This window comes from Giraffa tippelskirchi, chromosome X (genome assembly GCF_054371585.1).
Source record: "Giraffa tippelskirchi isolate mGirTip1 chromosome X, T2T-mGirTip1v1.2.pri, whole genome shotgun sequence".
Classification (NCBI taxonomy): Eukaryota; Metazoa; Chordata; class Mammalia; order Artiodactyla; family Giraffidae; genus Giraffa; species Giraffa tippelskirchi.
Window position 1 is genome coordinate 123,012,498 of NC_137289.1, and position 15,034 is coordinate 123,027,531.

At 39.8% G+C, this 15,034-nt stretch overlaps 1 pseudogene across 1 annotated transcript; it reads right to left on the reverse strand.

Moving 5' to 3' along the window:
* Positions 1–7,515: 7,515 nt before the first annotated feature.
* On the reverse strand, positions 7,516–8,812 carry LOC145535503 (serine/arginine-rich splicing factor 2 pseudogene; annotated as a pseudogene). The gene has a single exon (XR_014075441.1). The product of XR_014075441.1 is annotated as a serine/arginine-rich splicing factor 2 pseudogene (transcript).
* Positions 8,813–15,034: the final 6,222 nt, after the last annotated feature.

Sequence of the window (15,034 nt, forward strand, 5' to 3'; positions counted from 1 at the left end):
ATAGAGCAATCACCAGAGATATCTACAAAGAATATGGCTAGTTGTGGTTGGGAAAACACAGCAGAGCCTAGAGATCTAAGACCATTCTGTGTTGTATTGTCTACATGGCCCATTTAGCAAACATTTCCATTTCCATCTTCATATGAACCACTTTGCTCTCCTTTGAAGTCTCAAATACTGTCCATGACATCCTCTTTTGTCTTTAGTTAAAGATGATATTTAAGGTGAGGGTTTCAGCCATTTGGGTTTTTCAGATTTCCTGGGTCTTTCCATATGTTCATGTTTTGAAACTTTGATTTTTTTTTTCCGGGTAATTTGTCTCATGACATTTTACTTCTTAGACCAGCCAGAAGAATCTACATGGGTAAAGGAAAATTTCTTACTGCCCAACATAATTCAAATCATTATGCTGTGTGCCTTTAACTTAGTCTTAAATGTCAATGTCAATTATATTTCCTAACCCTTGTAGAGAAAATAAATAATTTATAATTAAGTTGCCATGTAAAACTTATTTGCTTTTGTCCAGTCTCTAAAATTAATATATTCATATAATTTGAATTTAATTGGATTTAGTTTTTATGAGAAAAGAAGAAAATAGAATATTTCTGTCATTCATTAGTTTAATAAGTATTTATTAGGCATTGAAATTGTGTAAAGTTGAAGGAAATGAGCAATCATTTTCATTTGATTATGAGTGAAATGTAGTTATGACATATTGATATAATGTTAATATTGTGGATAAATTTCCTACATCTTTGTACCATGAGATCCTTTCAAAATGTCCTTATATTTGCATGTATTTCCTTTATTATACAATGTATTCTGTTACCTTGGCCCAGTAATATTCATTTAATTCTTATATGAAGAGAAAATATCCTGAGGTGAAGTATCAGTGAAAGTTTGGTTTATATTAAGAAAGAGAATGGTCCTCGTGGGAGCTAAAATGTCTTTCACTGATACCTTAATAAAGAGTAAGATAATGTTATGTGACCAGTTAGCTCCCTAGAGGGATTTTAAGGATGCCTAAGTCAAGAGATACCTTGAGTAACAGGCAAATTTAGCCTTAGAGTACAAAATGAAGCAGGGGAAATGCTAACAGAGTTTTGCCAAGAGAACACACTGCTCATAGCAAACACCCTCTTCCAACAACACAAGAGATGACTCTACACATGGACATCACCAGATGGTCAATACTGAAATCAGATTGATTATGTTCTTTGTAGCCGAAGATGGAGAAGCTCTAGACAGTCAGCAAAAACAAGACCAGAGCCGACTCTGGCTGAGATCAGGAACTCATTGCAAAATTCAGACTTAAATTAAAGACAGTAGGGAAAAACACTGGACCATTCAGGTATGAAAGTGAAAGTGAAAGTAGCTCAGTCATGTCTGATTCTTTTCAGCCCCATGGACTGTATACTCCATGGAATTCTCCAGGCCAGAATACTGGACAGATAGCCTTTCCCTTCTCCAGGGGATTTTCCCAACCCAGGGATTGAACTCAGGTCTTCCGTATTACAGGTGATTTCTTTACCAGTTGAGCCACAAGGGATGCCCATGAATACTAGAGTGGGTACTGAAGAAGCCTATCCTTTCTCCAGCAGATCTTCCCAACCCAGGAATCGAACAAGGGTCTCCTGCATTGTAGGCAGATTCTTTACCAACTGAGCTATCAGAGAAGCCCAACCATTCAGATATGACCTAAATCAAATCCCTTATGATTATACAGTGGATGTACAAATAGATTCAAGGGATTAGATCTGATAGAGTGCCTGAAGAACTATGGACAGAGGTTCCTGACTTTGTATAGGAGGCAGTGATCAAGACCATCCCCAAGAAAAAGAAATGTAAAAGGGCAAAATGGTTGTCTGAGGAGGCCTTACTAATAGCTGAGTTAAGAGAAGCTAAAGGCAAAGGAGAAAACGAAAGAAATACCCGTCTGAGTGCAGAGTTCCAAAGAATAGCAAGGAGAGATAAGAAAGCCTTCCTCAGTGATCAATGCAAGGAAATAGAGAAATACAGTAAAATGGGAAAGATTAGAGATCTCTTCAAGAAAATTAGAGATACAAAGGGAACATTTCATGCAAAGATCAGCACACTAAAGGACAGAAATGGTATGGACCTAAGAGAAGGAGAAGATATTAAGAAAAGGTGGCAAGAATGCACAGAAGAACTATACAAAAAAGATCTTCATGACTCAGAAAACCATGATGCTGTGATCACTGACCTAGGGCCAGACATCCTGGAATGTGAAGTCAAGTGGGCCTTAGGAAGCATCTGCTGGGAGCCAGCACACGAGATCCCACCCATGACAAGGTCATGAGGAGAAGAGCTGACGAGCAAGGCATCTCAGGCCTCAGGGATTTTGAAAAGCTGCCTCGGTGCTCACCTTAAAGATGATATCTATCTTTCTGATGCTTGCTATAATAGACTGCTCCCTAATTTCTGTGACTTAGGCAGAAGGCCTTCCTTGATCTTTTCCCAAACAGATCAATTTAAAACTTTAATCGACATGCCCCCCGAACGGTGGCACCCTATAAGATTATTCATGATGAAAAAGAGTATTTTAATCTAAACTCCCCTTGCTAACATCTTAGGTTGCTTGACAAATGTGCCTGTGCCTTTGGAGCTAATGTGCATGACTGTTCCTCAACAATAAACAGCATTGAGAGCCTGAACGCACAAAAAGTCCCAAAGGGCACAGAACCCTTCGTGGGGGAGAAAGCCTATTGGAAAACATAAAAAATGTTACTTTATGAAACTGTTATTCGGTCTATATTTACTTGCTATGTTTTTGCTCTTAACGTGCTTAGCCTTTATAATAAAGGTATAATAGTTAGAGACTTATATAAATAAAGATTTAGCCTTAATATACAAATAATAAGATGATTGTTAACCTAGTTGGTGATTTTTGCTAAAGAACTGACCTTTGTACTACATTGTTTCAGCTTGCTGTACCATGACTTTATAGGACCGCATTCTTTTCTGTTAAGCTCAAGGCAAAAGCTAGATTACAAAAAACAGGATTTACTTTGAAACTTTGAGTTTATGAATCTTTTGTTTGTCATAATCTACTGTGCCTGTATTCTTTAAAAAATGTAGCTCTGGTACGTTCTATGCCTGATACAAGAATACTTTTAGAAAAGGTGTTCTGGCTGATCAACCCTTATCAATAAAGAGTCATAAGATGTTAGCAGGCCTCCAGGCCAGAAGATGATGTAAACAACATGAGACTTTTGTAAATAAGATATACAAAAAGTGTCCTGGTTTCGATAAGGGTCAAAAATTGCTGACCCGTTGAGCTGATTTGGCATGACTCTACATTTTACATTTTCCTCTATGTACAACTCAAGATACAAAAGCTCCCTTTGAAAAATAAAGCTCAGACGCTGCTTCACACCTGCCTAGTCTCGCTGTGTCTTCTCTTCTCCGGGCCAACGCCGTCCATCCTGAGGGAACCCCTGGACCAGCTGGAGCAGGACTCCGGCAAGCATCACTACAAACAAAGCTAGTGGAGGAGATGGTATTCCAGCTGAGCTTCTTCAAATCCTAAAAGATGATGCTGTTAAAGTGCCACACTCAATATGCCAGCAAATCTGAAAAAACCAGTAGTGGCCACAGGTCATTTTTCATTCCAATTGCAAAGAAAGGCAATGCCAAAGAATGTTCAAACTACTGCACAATTGCACTCATCTTACATGCTAGCAAAGTAACGCTCAAAATTCTCCAAGTGAGGCTTCAACAAGACATGAACCGAGAACATCCAGATGTTCAAGCTGGATTTAGAAAAGGCAGAGGAAACAGAGATCAAATTACCAATATCCATTGGATCATTGAAAAAGCAAGAGAGTTCCAAAAAAACCCCCCATCTATTTCTGCTTTACTGACTATGCCAATGCCTTTGTCTGTGTAGAGCACAAAAAACTGTGGAAAATTCTTTAAGTAATGAGAATACCAGACTACCTGACCTGCCTCCTGAGAAAACTGTATGGAGGAAAACAAACAACACTTAAAACCCAACATGGAATAATGGACTGGTTCCAAATTGGGAAAGGAGTATGTCAAGTCTGTATATTGTCACCCTGCTTCTTTAATTTATACTCAGAGAATATCAAGCGAAATGCCAAGCTGGCTGAAGCAAAAGCTGAAATCAAGATTTCTGGGAGAAATATCAATAACCTCAGATATGCAGATGACCCCACCCTTATGGCAGAAAGTGAAGAGGAACTGAGGAGCCTCTTGACGAAAGTGAAAGAGGAGAGGGAAAAAGCTGGCTTAAAACTCAACATTAAAAAAAAACAAAGATCATGGCCTCTGGTCCCATCACTTCATGGCAAAGAGATGGGAAACAATGGAAACATTAGAGACTATGTTCTTGGGCTCCAAAATCACTGCAGATGGTGACTGCAGTCATGAAGTTAAAAGACACTTGCTATTTGGAAGAAAATCTGTGACCAACCTAGACACCATATTATGAAGCAGAGCCATTACTTTGCCGACACACGTCCATCTATTCAAAGCTATGGTTTTTCCAGTAGTCGTGAATGGGTGTGAGAGCTGGACCATAAAGAAAGCTGAGCGCTGAAGAATTGATGCTTTTGAACAATGATTCTGGAGAAGACTCTTGAGAGTCCCTTGGACTGCAAGGAGATCAAAGCAGTCATTCCTAAAGGATATCAGTCTACCTATTCATTGGATGGACTGATGCTGAAGTTCCAGTATTTTGGCCACCTGATTCGAAGTACTGACTCATTGGAATAGACCCTGATGCTGGGAAAGAATGAAGGCAGGAGGAGAAGGGACAACAGAGGATGAGATGTTTGGATGGCATCACTGACTCAATGGACATAAGTCTGAGCAAGCTCCGGGAATTGGTGATGGACATGGAAGCTTGTCATGCTGCAGTCCTTGGGGTTGCAAAGAGTCAGACTCCACTGAGTGACAAAACTGAAGTAAACTGAAGTTTAGCGAAGTCTTCATTTGAATGAGGAGGTGTGTACTTGTATGTGTGTGTTTGTGTGTGTGTGTGCATATATTTGTGCGGGTTATATTTAAAAAGTTTTAACATGTTTGGTTAGGTTAATAACCAGTGGCTTAAGGGTGGTTTCTGGATACTAGTGAAAGTGAAAGTCACTCAGTCGTGTCCGACTCTTTGTCACCCCATGGACTGTAGCCTGCCTGACTCCTCTGTCCATGAATTCTCCAGGCAATATTACTGGAATACATAGTCATTCCCTTCTTCAGGGGATTTTCTTAACCCAAGGATCACACCCATGTCTCCCCCGTTGAAGGAGGATCCTTTACCATCTGAGCCACCCTTCTGACCACCTACCTCCAATTCCCCATCCCCCACTCCCCACCTCTCCTTGCCCTACTTCTGGTAACCACTAATCAGATCTCCTTTTCAATGAGCTTGGTTTTCCGGTTATGATTTATTTATTTATTTATTTTGGATTCCACAATTAAGTGAGATAATAAAGTATTTGACTTTCTCTGTCTTATTTTCAATTCTCACTGCCCAATTCTCTTTATCTGAGAAACTGACTAAATCAGTTGTAGACAAAAACTATTGTGTTATAGGAATTCAAAGTTTGAGATAAACTGCATTCATACCACAGAGGAACTTTCAAAATTTCAGTGAATTAGGTCTGTGTTACTAGTATCCAGTTGAGCTACTCACTGAAAAAAAAAAATTCTCAAAGTATTTTTGGGAGTCTTGTTTTTAATATTTGTTCCCAAATATCACAATTGTTGTTCCCAAACCTCATTTCAATTCCGTGTATTTAAAGACAATGTACTGAGGCATTCAATATACAGGAAAGAGGACTGAGTTGAGAATTTACAGACCTAGGTTGAAGTCTAATCATTAATCCATTATTTACCCAAATACTTACTCTTTCCAGACTCCAGTTTCTTAAATTGTAATATGTGAAAATTGAGTCTATTTTTCATGGTTTAATTTAGTCAGTTTCTCAGACAAAGAGAATTGGGCAGTGAGATTGAAAATGAGAGAGCATAAGACAAACATTTTATTATCCCACTTTATGTGGAATCTTAAAAAAAAAAAAAAAGACAAAGCCGAAATATGTAGCTCCTTGGTAAAGAGATCAGACTAGCGTTTACCAGAGGTAGGGGAAAGAGGGTTGGGGAGTGAGGGATGGAGAATTGGAGTTAAGTGGTCAAAAGGTACAAACTTCCAGTTTTAAGATAAAGAAGTACTAGAGATGTAATGTACAACATGACTATAGCTACCACTGCTGTATGATATACAGGAAAGTTGTTAAGAAAGTAAATTGTAAGTATTCCCATCAATAGGAGCAATTGTTTTCCTTTCTTTTCTGCTTTCTTTTGTTTTTATTGTATCTATATGAGCAGATGGATGTTAGCTGGACCTATTGTGATAATCATTTCTTGAGATATATAAATCAATCCATCATTCTGCATGCCTTAAGCTTATACAAGGATGTATGTCAATTAATTTTCAATAAAACTGGAAAATAGAAAAAAAAGAAAGAAAATATTATCTGAAACAGAGTGTCAAATTGGCAACCATGAATTAAAGAGAAATGATTGAGTGGGGCTACAGTTAGGACCAGTAATGCTGAGACAAATTCCAAAGTCAAGCTAGGATTAACTGTCTCCCAAAATATTCATTCAAAGCCAGTAAGTTAAAATAGGGTACTGAGCCAAAGAAGACAATTCAAAAAGATTCAGAGCAGAGCCACAGTAAAATCCTACCCAGCTTGGGGATCAAAGCCATAAGGTAGTAGCAGATGTGTGTGACATTGATTTTAACTTGCTAAATTATGTTTATACCTTGGATCTCTGGAAGTTGATACTCTGTTGTTTTGATATCTTTGTTTATAACACATGTGAGATGTATGACCTCAATTATATTTTCTGTTTCTTACTTTTATGAATGACAATATAATCACAAGAAATTTTTTTAAAACACCAGGAATAATGTTTGTTCAGAAAATACAGTACATACACAAAGAAAAAGAAATAGCATGTTATTAGCACTTAGAAAATAAAAAATTCTTAGCATCTTTCATATTTAAGTTCATAACTGAAGATGGTCAGATTGACCACTTTGGGTGTGAAAGGAAAAAGTAAAGACACATTTACTTTTAAGTTCACGTGCTAGATGTGTTCACTGTATGCTCCCTTATATATGCGAGGCCTGGGCCTGCGTGACCGCAAGTACAGTTGTCAGGTGTTTTAACAAGCTGGATAACCATTTGTTTCTGCTCAGCACATTACCTTTACAAAGGAGCAATCAGCTGAAAACGTGAAATAGCCAAGCATTCTGTACTACAAAACGCCACCTTAACAGTTAATCGTCATTGCCCAACTGTTGCACAACTGTGTCTACTGCACAAAAACACATGCAACTAGAAGTATCTTTGATAAATAATTCTTAAAAAATTATTTTCACCTTAAATTTCTCTGTATCGATGCAGATCCAGATTACCATTTAAATCCAAAGGTAAGTAACACATGTACATACACTTATAATAACTTCAAGTAGGACTTTATTTTTAAAAGAATGATGACAATGAAGAGTCAATCACTAGGCAGTCTTTGACTACTCAAAAAGAAAAGGCTACACACATTTTCTTAAGTCTAGAGGCCACAAATTAGATACCAATCTGTTTACTTTCAAAGAAAATGCAGTATATAAAGACAAATGAAACTTTACCTCAAATATTCAAACCAATAACAAAGTTGTTCATCTCACTAACTTGAAAGATATGTGAATAAAAGAAACCAAATGCCATTATAAAATGAAGTTTACCTCTTGAGGCAAAATTCAAAACAGGTAAAAAGTTACACAATGCGTTAAAGAATAACCTTTTCATCAGATAGTGGCTAATTTCAAGGACTGTCTGATCAACTGAGATGTTGTTCCTCTCCCCCCGCTGTCCCCCTCATTCTCCCCCACACCCCAGTTTTCAAGTTTTTCGATAAAGACTTATTATTCTAATATGACACTGCTCCTTCTTCTTCTGGAAACCTGGAGGGATTTTTTGATTGTCCTCAGGGCCTGTACTTTCTTCCTGGTGGAAGCCTTCTGGATCTTGACCTAGTCGTGGTTGCTGAGGGATATCTGGCCTCCGAGGAGGACTTGGTACTTCCAGTAGATCTTGATCTCAAGGATGATGAAGAACTATCACAAGAGCGAGATGGAGACTTTGAGCGGCTGAAACGAGATCGGGCCTGACGTGGCGATGGGCTCCTGGTGCTGCACCTGCGGCAGCGACGAAGCCTCGGGCTGTGGCTCTGGCGTTCTTGACCCTGGGGAGGAGTTTCCTGGCTGCGGCCTTGGAGGAAATCTAGGAGGCGACTGTGGCGTGCCATCTGCACCCGCAGCTCTCGGCCATCCAGCACGTTCCCGTCTAGGGCGTCCATGGCCTCCTCGGCGTGGTGCTTGTCGTGGAAGCGGACGAAGGCAAAGCCACGGGACTCTTGAGTGAAGCGGTCCCGGGGGATGTACACATCGCCGATAGGCCCATACTTCTCGAAGATGTGCCTCAGGGTGTGGCATGAGATGCGGTCGGTCAGGTTGTCCACCTTGAGGGAGATCAAGTCGCCCATGTTGGGAGGAGGGCGGCTGTAACTCATGACCTTTGCGAGCTAAGCGGGGAGCCCCCGTGAACTGAATTCTGAGCTAGCTGCAGTCTGCGAAGGCTGCAAGGACGACACAGGCACTGTTAGTGTGGCCTTGGCTTTGTTCAGCCTCACGACTCTGCCTCTTTGTGTCAGTTGACCTCAGCCGGTGGCTGCTTAGAGACCCCCGAATGTTGACTGTTCGGTCTGCGCGGATTGTCTCGAGCTGAGACTGTTGGAGGAACAGCTCTGTACCAGTTTTCCTTTTTTTAAAGTGAAAGTTCATGACTATAACATCATTTTATGACTTTTCCGGTATATATCTAAACGCCCAGCTTTAATTATGGGCAAAAGTATACACGTATAGATGTAATTATGTGACTAAATACATGGAAGTGCTGACTCATGCATGCTAAAACCATTTGTTTACTTTGAAGACAGAAACAAAGTTTCCAAACAGATCATGAACAGATAGGTTGATTCAGTAACACTAACGGGCAGGAGAACATGAGAGCCACCTACAGGGTATGAGCTGTAATCAGAAATTCAGTATGAGATCTCTTATTCTGCTTGAAAAAAATAAAAAAATAAAAGTCAAAGTTATGATATGTCATTCCAAATTACATAATTGAATATAACTCAGATTACTAAAATTGACTGTTTTCTTACTAATTAGCTAGATATACTTTTTGATGGAGTAAGTTCATTTGATATGACATGCATTAAAAAAATGCTTTTAGAATTAATAATTACATTTCATCAGATTGTTGGCAAGTCATCTTTTTTCATGAATCATGTCTATTAGGCTCTAATAAATAAGCTTGACAGTAATGGGGGTTGAAATAGTATTTTATTAATTATTTCTCAACTTCAGTGAGCATTATGTACTCTTTACAAGTGTCAAGGAGAGGGAAATTTTCCCCTCTATCCCTCTTGAATTCTTTTGGCTGGATTGATAAGAAAATTCGCATAAGGCAGATTAACAGGAGAAAAAGAACACTTTAGTTCTTGTGCACAGAAGTCTCACAGAAATGGCACCTAAGAAGTAGCCAAAGAAGGCAACTTTTATACTTTTTAGGTAAAAAGTAAATTTTTGAAGAATTGGCAGGACAAAGAATTTAGGCTTTGGCTGCTCAATTAGTGAGGGATTTAAACAGTGTGGTCTTGGGGTAGTCAATTAAAGAAGTAACAAGGTTTGTGTATACAGGCTTCTCAGCCTGAACTCCCCCGCTCTGGTGATAAGGGTGTCCTTCAGCCTCTAGATGCAGGGGGAAATTCATCTCCAGCTTTCAGAGAGAGAAAGAGAAAGGTCTTAAATGTCCCACTTGTATTGGCTGTTTCTTAAGTAAATGTAACTTAAAATAATCAATATGCTATTGAGGCATATGGGGCCCTGGGCCCCAACAAAAGTCACTGCATCTTCTGCACGTTATTAATTCCTATGTATGTGCTCTGGTTATCCACTACTGCATAGCAACCTACATCAAAATTTAGTGGCTAAAAATTTTATCATTATTTTATCTCATATTTCTAAGGCACTGAAATCCAGGCAGGAGCCTGTAGAACTCGTTTCTTCATTTTATCAGCTGAATTAGCTAGGGTGACTGGGATGGCTGTCTTGGAACTACTGGGTGTTGGCTGGTCCCCATCCCCCACCCCCACCCCCAGCCCCTTTAACAGAGCCTCTCCGTGTAGTCTGGCAGATTTCTACTCTAGTTAGATTTCTCAGATGATGGTCAGGTTTATAAGAGCCCATAGCAGAAGCATCAGTCCTCTTAAAGTCTAGGACCAGGCCAGTATATAGTATCAGCTCTGCATCTCATCTATGAAATTCCATTGTCAGAGGAACCATGGGCCAGACTAGGTCCAAAGGAAGGAAAAAAGAGTCTCTCAATGAAAGGAGTGTGAGGATTTGTGGCCATGTTTAATCTACTGTAGTCAATTCCCTGGACAGATAATATCAACATTCTCACATTAAAAAGTACATCCATCCCCTTTCAAGACCATTAAGCTCTTATTTTCTTATGATAACTTATGGCTATCTAGGACTTTGTCATTTTAATTAGGTCTTGGATATAGAAAACACTTCTGGTGTATTTCCTCAAGTTTTATTCCTCTTAAGCAGAAGACCTGTGGAATAAAAGACAGGTTATCTGCCCTTTTCACATCTAACATATAATACTGAGATGGGTATGAAACTGAAACTCTTAGTTGCTCAGTTATGTCTGACTCTTTGCAGTCCCATGTACTGTAGCCTGCCAGGCTCCTTTGTCCATGGTATTCTCCAAGCAAGAATACTAGAGTGGATTGCCATTTCTTTCTCCAAGAGATCTTCCCAACCCAGGGATCAAACCCCAGTCTCCTGCACTGGCAGCCGTATTCTTTACCATCTGAGCTGGGTTGCCATTTCCTTCTCCAATGCATGTATGCATGCTAAGTCACTTCAGTTGTGTCTGTCTGAGTCATCCTATCTTCCTTAAATGGTCTGTGTGTGTAGCTAAGTAGCTTTCTTAGTGTGTGCACAACATTGAGGGTACCAAAAATTCTTTTCATTCTGAACTGTGTCTGTCCCTTTTAGTCTTATCTCATGGTGCTTCTTTTTTTTTTTTTTTTTTTTTTACAATATTGTATTTGTTTTGCCATACATGGACATGAATCCACCATGGGTGTACATGTTTTCCCCTTCCAGAACCCCCCTCCCACCTCCCTCCCCATCCCATCCCTCCGCTCCTAACAAGCGCAAAATTTATATCTCCCTCCCAACCCCCTCCCCCACACCCTCTATTGGGCGTGCCTGAGATTCTTATTGGGTGTTTACTCCATTAAACAAAATCTATGTTCACATTTCTTTCTAAGACAAGACCTTATCTACCTTGGGCCACCTCTGAGGCTATTGCAGGTGGCCTAGCAAAGAGATTTCGAGAGGAATGCTCTAAAATCATTCTAAGATCGGAAACAAGGATTGTATAGCTACAGCCTTTACTTCTTTACCCTGAGACTCCATTTTACTTTTCCAGGTTTGATTTTTGCTCTGAGGTCGTTCTTGAACTTTGATTTTTTGCTTAGCTCAAAAGTCTATCCTGGGCATTCTGTTTTGTGTACATTCTTTTGTAAAACTGAATAATTCCTTCTTTAGTTTATCTCTTTCTTATATGATCACAGGCATTTAAAGAAGTCAATCAATTTTTTCTTACCTCTTTCTAGATATCTCTTTAGCCAGATTTATGAGTTTACTAGGTCCACTTGCTATTTTCCAAAATACTCCAGGTGATAGTTTTGCTAATAACTTTGTAGTAAATAACTAAATTCTAGTTCTCTATGTATTCGTTGACTTTCTTTGAGTTGTTTCAAATTTTGACAGAATTATATCATGTTCCACTGAGGGACACTTAATATGAAATTTTTTAGTTGTTTAAGCACCTTTATCACTTTCTCAATAGAAAGGATTTTAGTTCTTAATTTGGAGAAGGTGATGGCACCCCACTTCAGTACTCTTGCCTGGAAAATCCCATGGATAGAGGAGCCTGGTAGGCTGCAGTCCATGGGCTGGCGAAGAGTCAGACCCGACTGAGTGACTTCACTTTCAATTTTCACTTTCATGCATTGGAGAAGGAAGTGGTAACCCACTCCAGTGTTCTTGCCTGGAGAATCCCAGGGACGAGGAAGCCTGGTGGGCTGCCATCTATGGGGTCGCACAGAGTTGGACTTAGGGACTTAGCAGCAGGAGCAGCAGCCTTAAGAGAAACTATTCCCAAGTAAAGGTGAATTGATGGAAGTGCTGTGCTTAGTCCCTCACTCGTGTCCGACTCTTTGCGATCCTATGGACTGTACCCTGCCAGGCCCCTCTGTCCATGGGGACTCTCCAGGCAAGAATACTGGAGTGGGTTGCCATGCTCTCCTCCAGGGGATCTTCTCAACCCAGGATCGAACCCAGGTCTCCCACACTCCAGGCAGCTTCTTTACCATCTGAGCCCCAAGGGGAGCCCAAATTGATGGGTCAGTTCAGTTCAGTTCAGTTGCTCAGTCGTGTGCGACTCTTTGTGACCCCATGGACTGCAGCATGCCAGGCCTCCCTGTCCATCACCAAATCCCAGAGTTTACTCAAACTCATGTCCATTGAGTCTGTGATGCCATCCAACCATCTCATCTCTGTTGTCCCCTTCTCCTCCTGCCTTCAATCTTTCCCAGCATCAGGGTCTTTTCAAATGAGTCAGTTCTTCGCATCAGATGGCCAAAGTATTGGAGTTTCAGCTTCAACATCAGTCCTTCCAATCAGAACATTCAGGACTGATTTCCTTTAGGATGGATTGGTTGGATGTCCTTGCAGTCCACGGGACTCTCAAGAGTCTTCTCCAACACCACAGTTCAAAAGCATCGATTCTTCGGCGCTCAGCTTTCTTCACAGTCCAACTCTCACATCCATACATGACTACTGGAAAGACCATAGCCCTGATAGTTTGTCCCAATTAATAAAAATAAGAGTGTACATGTCATAAGTGTTAAAAATCATATGGACTTTTATCCGTTTAAAGCAGCAGTCCCCAACCTTTTTGATACCAGGGACCGATTTAATGGAAGCCAGTTTTTTCCACCGACCGGGAGTCAGGGGGATGGTATCAGGATGATTCAAGTGCATTACATTTATTGTCCACTTTATTTTTAATCTAATGCCACCACTGATCTAAGCGGAGCTACTGGTCTGAGGCCCGGAGGTTGAGAACCAGTGATTTAAAGGACTCTGCCTTTATATGAATTAGTTTCATCAGAATAAGACATATATTCTTCATGAAAATTGGGTCTGATTTATGTCAGAAAGGAGAGGATGCTGAACTAGTTTGTGGGACTTAGATTCCTGTCCTGATTGGTTGGATCTCCTTGCAGCCCAACCTAAGGGAAATCAGTCCTGAATATTCATTGGAAGGACTGATGCTGAAGCTGAGTCTGAAATCCTTTGGCCACCTGATAGAAAGAACTAACTCATTTGAAAAGACCCTGATGCTGGGAAACATTGAAGGTGGGAGGAAGAGGGGATGACCGAGGATGAGATGGTTGGATGGGATCACCGACTCAATGGACATGAGTTTGAGTAAATCTGTGAGTTGGTGATGGACAGGGAGGCCTGGCGTGCTGCAGTCCATGGGGTTGCAAAGAGTCCGACATGACTGAGATACTGAACTGAACTGTACAGGCCCATTGGAGATGCTGTACATTTCTCAGTTTATTTATCTACTGTATGAAAGGTTTGAAGTGAATTGGTTAAGAATATTCTCTGTGGGCCCTAAACCTCTCTACTTGGTAGAAAGGATTAGAAATCTGAGCCACTAGAAGAATGCTGAACCATACATTGTGGGTGTACAAGCAGAGGTGTCTCCTGAGAGAGTGTACTGATCAATATGTACAAGTAATTAAAATCCATTTTAAAGTTATGTTTGTAAGTAAACATAACTTAATAAATTCATTTTTTCAGTCTCATTCCCACATTTCATAAAATCTTATGATTTTAGAGTTGTTAGGTTGAATCTTACAACTAATAGCTTGTGAGTTTATTAACTTATAAGAACAATGACCTAAAACCCAATATATTATTCTGGGCTATGGTGACTCAGTCAAGGTCTTTTAACTTCCTAGACCTACATGAAAGACTGGACAGCCTTCCTAGTTAGAACGTCCACACTTTACTGTTTTGTTGCTATCCTCAAACTGCAACATTTGGTATAAACTGGGTGAAAGATGGTAATTATCTTAAGGCAGGGCTGTGATTTGCTTAAGTCTAGGCCTTTCGGTCTTGAAAAAAAAAAGTATGCCTTACAGTAGAATATTATTCATCCTTTAAAAAGGACGAAATCCTGCCATTTGTGAAAACTTGGATGAACCTGGAGGGTATTATATTAACTGAAGTAATGCAGTCTCAGAGGCACAAATACTACATTCCACTTATATGAGCTATCTAACATTGTCAAACTCATAGAAATAGAGAATAGAATGATGGTTTCTAGGGACTCAGGGGAGGGGGAAATGGGGTGTTCAACAAATATGAATTTTCAGTTATGCAAGATGAATAAGTTCTAGAGATCTGCTGTGCGACATAACACCTACAGTTAACAGTACTACATTGTGTACTTAGAAGTATGTTGTCAGTAGATCCCATGTTAAGTTTCCTTATCACAAAACAAAATGAAACAAGACAGAAAAAACCCAGAGATACAAGGAATCTTTGGGAGGTGATGGACATGTCTATCACCTTAATTGTGGTGATGATTTCACAGGTGGTGTACGCATATGTTCAAACTCATCAAATTTTTATGCATTAAATATATATAAACTAATATATTGAATATGCATTATATTGCATACAACGTTAGGTATGTGTGACAATGTATGCATTAAATATGTACAACTATATATAAGTGCATGTTAATATAAATTA